General features: G+C 36.2%; 1 long non-coding RNA gene across 1 annotated transcript; it reads right to left on the reverse strand.

Moving 5' to 3' along the window:
• Positions 1-581: 581 nt before the first annotated feature.
• Positions 582-3,209, reverse strand: LOC111584071 (uncharacterized). Its single transcript, XR_004849196.2, has 2 exons — positions 2,868-3,209; positions 582-681 (listed from the first exon to the last, which is right to left on the reverse strand). It is a non-coding gene; the product is annotated as an uncharacterized LOC111584071 (long non-coding RNA).
• Positions 3,210-6,053: the final 2,844 nt, after the last annotated feature.

The raw sequence follows: 6,053 nt of genomic DNA on the forward strand, positions 1-6,053 counted from the left end.
AGACGGCTGGGGAGGGAAACACACAAACTGTCACTGGGCAGTAAATGTATAGCTTCAGATCAAACATTTACAAGAAAAAGTTTTATTGGTCTATAGTGCCTTTAGTTTCTGAAAAGAAACGTGTGATTTGGTACCAAACATTATGGAAATGGAGATAATACTGTCTTTGAATCAGTAAATTCCAATTAAGTATGGAAAAATGTGAACTTTATCTACAAGAAAGCATAAAGTTTTCAATAACAGCTGACTGATAGATGAAGATATTCATGGGTTTAAGTTGTGCTTATATTTTGAAAAAAACATTTGAACAGTTATTGGTAGCAAAAGACATAATTCTTTCCCCAGAACCCTTCTCTGGAAATCGTTAGGAAAACACAGATTTTAGACAGAGTAACCAAAGTCTCCTTGCTGCTATACAGGTATAGCAGGAGGGGAAACTGTGGCTGGGGCCCAACTATAGAAGTCTAGTTCAGATTCTAGAGTACAAAAAAAACATAATACACCACCGCAACATAAAAAATAAATATCACAAGATACTGTGAATTTTTCAGCACTCGGTTACAATGTTTAGGCTGAACTCACCTCCCTGAGGAACAGAAAGTATCGATCTGATCTGCACAGCTTGTGCTCTCACATCTGGACCAAGATGGCTTCAGTGAGATGCAAATAGGAGTGGAACATCTAAAAAAGACAAATGGTATTTTATTCATTCAACACAATTTGTGTAAAAAGGCAGATGCTGATGTACGTGTTCACACACGAGACGGAAAAACACAAGTAAGCATCATCTTTGACAACTGATGACTTATTGCAGTCTACTGATAATGATTCTCTTCATTAATTAATGTTTCTATTACTTCCCAGATCCACAAAAAATATATTTTGACTTGAAATGGAAAGCACAGTTTCTTAAACTCTTAAGTTGACATCAATCCAAAATCTAAAATACTGGGATTGTTATTTCAGAAGCCATCAGGATACATTTATCAAAGCAATAAATAATCACATTTCTTTACAGTTTGTTTTCTTTGTGCTAATTTCCTTTTATTTAACTAACTCTAAAATTATGTTTGTACTTTATTTTTCTAAATGGAAAATGTAGAAAAATATTGATGCAGAGAGCTAAAGCAGATGGAAATGGAGCAACACAAAGCTGCTCAATCTGGAAACTGGCCTAATTTCTATTTAAAACACCGCAGTAAGAATGACCTGTGTGACCTGAACGTAACATAACTGTTGAGGATGTGGGCTTCATTCAAGGCCATGAGAGCTCTGAATACCAGGACGGATACCTCATCCACTAAAATACTGAGCAATGCAACTATGTCTCTGCCATTGTTAAGATGACATTTCGGATTAGCTGCAGACTAGTCACACTACAATCCTCCTCAAGAAAACAAAACTACCCTGCAGCATATTTGGCTGTTTCAAGTTTGTAAAACACTGCAAACATCCTTCAATATAATGCAGCTGGACACAAAAACATCAGAAAGTATGGATTCAAAAGTTGAGGCAAACCTGAGTTACAGCTTCTTTGAAAGCCACAATAAAATGTTGAACGCATACCTACAGTATAGAGCCATTACATTTACTTGAACATTTACCAAAATGCCAGCAATCATCCCTAGTTAATTTAATTCAGCAGACGTTGGAGCAGAAAAAAGAAATTAGTAGAATAACTTCTGAGCAGACTGAAAAAAAACATTACAGTTTATGATCGGTCAGATAATTTACCAGGAAATGAATATGGAACTATTTCAATATAAAAAAAAAATTCCTTTGATTTAAAGAGTACATTGAGGTATGAATGTCTCATTTACAACGTCAGTGCATTAGAATAAAACATCTCTGCACACATAAAGAAAACTTAGAATGCAATAAAAATATTAAAAAGGCAAAGTTAAATGATGAAAACAATATTTAAAGCAGGTGGGTTTTAAATAAAACAATTCATCTAAAACAAGAGCAGCTGTTAAATAGGAAGAAATTAAAAGCAACAGATGAAATTGAGCACAGTTATGAAGTTTGACTGCTTTTTTGTTGTTTTATGACTGCAAATTTGTTTTATTAGTACATAGTTGATTTTATTTTGGCTTTTTACCCATTTGACTACATTTAAACTAGAAATTATTCATTTTTTTAGCACAAATGTCAGACATTTACAGGAATTTCTGCTTTTCTTGTCTTCTGTTACAAAAAACTGAACATTGTGGGGTTTTAGTCTGTTTGCTGAACAACTGAAAGTAACTTTGGACTCAAGGAAACTCATTTATAAACACAACAATTCACTGTAAATGTGAGAAAATAAGCAGTTTCTGTTTGGTTGCAGCCCTGAAATGCTTTAAAATTAATTCAATAGTCATAATCTAAAATGCAAGTGTTGCATGCCTCTTTTTGCAAGACCTTGATCTAAACCTCAAATAGGAAAATTATCAGAATAGACTGGGTTAGTGCATAAATGAGTCTATCAACCCTATGAATGGAGGGAAAAAACTCCACTTAAGAATCATAAAGACAAGAAAATAGAAAAGAAGCGGTTAAGAAAATCTCCCAAACTCACCACAAATGTCCTCACCAGATGCAAACAAGAGTCCCTTTGGTCAAGGAAATTGTATTTTCAATAACGCATTTTTTCCCTAACCCCTCCTTTCTCAAACACATCCACTGGAGTTCTATATTACCACGGGCGGATGCAGGTCTGCACACGGCGGAATGCTGCAGGTCCTGCTTCACCTGTCGGACTGCTGTGTTTCCTGCTCAGGTGAAACCGCTTCTCTAACTCACAAACTGCTCGGCTTGTAGCTCGACTCTTAGGCCGGCTGTTGCCTTCTGTAGCGAGGAGAAATTAGATAAATTTCGGTAGGTACCTGTCGGTTACTGAGCGTCCAGGTGAGACGAACTCCGGTGACTCCCGTTTCAAAGCGACATTCTCCGGTAAACCGACATAAGTCCCTATCCAGCAGTTGGATGTGGACGTGTGGGCCGCATATCTGAAACTGCTTTCTCCTTCCCACGCTCACCTGCACGTTCGATATGCAAGTGAGGCTGGTCACGTGTCCCGTCTGCGCCAATCAGAAGCAGCTGCTTCTATTTCTTCCTCTTCTTTCACCTTTCCCCCGTTATTCAAACTGTAGATTTAATATATTATATTTATATTGTGTGCTTGTTTTGTCTCACAGTATGCAGTATTTAGATTGGTGTTGTTTGCTTTGACAAGCACAAACCATTAATCAGTGTGATATCAGGAAGGGTTAGGGTTAATTATTACAGACAAAAGGCCTTGTGCAGGCTCAGAATTCTGTCAATGCTGGATTAGCTGATAAATAAGCCACACTTCCATTATTAGTAATAAAACAAACATTGTTCATGTGTAAATACCAGGAGTCCTGATGTGCAGAACAAAGACACTCTGACTGATTCAGACTGAATCCGGCCTATCAGATGTTAAACAGAAAAAAAGAATGAGCCACCCAGATACAAAGTTTAGGGAAAAGCTGTAATGTGATGGAAGTAAAGCTTTTCAGAGACTGAATTTACTTCTCGGGCATGTTTGCTGTGTGAAGGTGCAAGAAATCTAAGTTGTCCGAAAAGGAAAAGCAGGATATTACCTGTTGAGGTACAGCAACAAAATACAAACCCAGGAAACTGTTATGGAATTTTCACACAAAGGACTTTCTGCAACTTTAAACTTGAGTAACTGATAATTGTCTACTTTTAGTTTCTAAGCAGACATAATATTTTCAATATGATTTTGAATACAGATTAGCAAAAAATAATTGGTGCATAAAAAGTGAAATTACTGACTTAAAAAGTGGCAAAAGGATTGTGATGATTATGTCTATGCAGAACACTTCATGCTGTTTGATGCTGTAGCAAACTGCTGTGTGGTAAACAGCTGGTTGTGTTAGTGCAAAGCAAAGACTGTAAATTTTTACTTCCAGTCATCATGCACAGGTAAGTCACCTGGCTGTAGTCCTGGACTTTGGGTACAAACATAACAGCGGCATCAGTCACATCTTTAGTAACTCTTGGCAAAAGTAGAATTGCATGTATTCCTCAAAATCCAATCCCAGTCCAATCCAGCTTTATTTGTATAGCACTTTAAACAACCACAGACTGAACCAAAGTGCTGTACATCCAGAACAAGACAAATGAAATCAGAAATACACAATAGAAGCACTAAAAACAAATAAAATACAAATAAACACAATAAAAGCGCTAAAAACAAATAAAATCAGAAATCCAAAATAAAGGCACTAAAAACAAATAAAATCACACAATAAAGGCACTAAGAACAATTAAAATCAAGAAATACACAATAAGGGCCCTAAAAACAAATAAAATCAGTGTCTCATGCTGGATGGAAAGCCAGGGAGTAAAAGTGTGTTTTAAGATGAGTTTTAAAAATGGACAGTGAAGGGGCCTGTCTAAGGTGCAAAGGCAATTTATTCCATAAAATTGGGGCAACCACAGAGAAGGCTCTGTCCCTCTGAGCTTCTACTTAGATTTGGGTGTATATAGGAGCAGCTGATCAGCTGAACTAAGAGACCAGGCAGGAGTATAACGGTAAAGTAGCTCAGAGAAGTACAGCAGGATAAGACCATTTAAAGATTTAAAAGCAAATAAAAGAATTTTAAAATATCAAATTATTACTTTGTTGTATGAAATGCAAATAGAACATACTCTCATTTCCACCTGCCCTGCAAAATATGTGGTTTTTTTTCAGTTTGGAGAGCATAGCTAAATTCCTTTATGAAATTGTATGTCTCATTGTCATTCATTAGCTTTGCCCACTTTGTCCTGTAGAGGGTCATGTAGAGCTGGAGACTATCTCAGCTGACTCTGGGTGATGCACAGGATACATACTGGACAGGTCACAATATCATGATACAGTACCTTTTATGAAAATGTAAGAAAAAACTATTTATGGATAAGATATCAAAGAAACTTGTGTATTTTTGGTATAAATCATTAAATGAAATACAGGTAGCGTCCAGAACAAAAATTAACATTTACATTAAAGAGTTTTCTTGCAATCATCTTATCTGCAACCAGAGAATAGAGAGTCATAGATGCTGTATATACAGTATGTATGTAATTAATCCAACATACCAACTGTATTCTCAGTGAAATACATCTGGATCTTCTCACTCTTGCTCACATGTGAGTGAGTGTGCTTCGTCTGTCATGGTAAAGTGGAAAAAGAGGGAGAAATGAAATTTAAAGGAGAACAAAATGCTTAAGGCGAAGAGAGTTAAACTGTGACAGTTGGGTCAGAAAGGATGAAATATATACAGTGTATAGTACTATCTATCTGTATGTACTGCAAACATACACATTTAAGTAGAAGTAAATAAAACACGTAACAACAATAGCGACTGAAGCTCTTGGAAGTAAATGCACTTCCTTTTAATGCGCTATAAATTGACTGTTTTTGTTTGTTTTTTTGCTTGTTGGCCTATAGTATTAATAGATAAACTGAAACAATACAACACTGCAAAAATGTTCAAATATCACGTGTTCCCACAGATTCTAATTGTTTTTCATTAAAGATGAAGACTTAAATAAAAGACAATGAAAACTCAGACTACAGCACCCCAGTTACTTGACTGCCACCGTAGAACATTCCCACATGAAGAAACTTTAAAAAGCCCTGCCAGATACTTTGTCCAGAAGTTACTCAACACAACTTTCGCCACAGTAGTAGTCATTGTGTTTGTGCATGTTCAGTATGCTTAATTGGGCACAAATATATTGACTTAAAAGAACCACAATTTTAAGTGCTGCTGATTTTCCCAAACAAGAGAAGACAGAAGGAACACAAATTTAGAAAAGTTCATAAATGCAGAATACCTGCTCTGTTTCTGTGATCTTGCTTGTGAACTGTTTATTTGACTGCATTTTTAGAAGTTAGTCAAACACATTATTGATTTTTTTTACTGTTTACTTTTTTCCTCAGAGAGGAGATAACGTTTATCAAGGCTGGACAGTTTCTCAACTGCTGACGGGAAACCAAGTGCAAGTGTGTTTGTGTTTACATGCGCGTACAGAGA

Source organism: Amphiprion ocellaris, chromosome 4 (assembly GCF_022539595.1).
Source record: "Amphiprion ocellaris isolate individual 3 ecotype Okinawa chromosome 4, ASM2253959v1, whole genome shotgun sequence".
Classification (NCBI taxonomy): Eukaryota; Metazoa; Chordata; class Actinopteri; family Pomacentridae; genus Amphiprion; species Amphiprion ocellaris.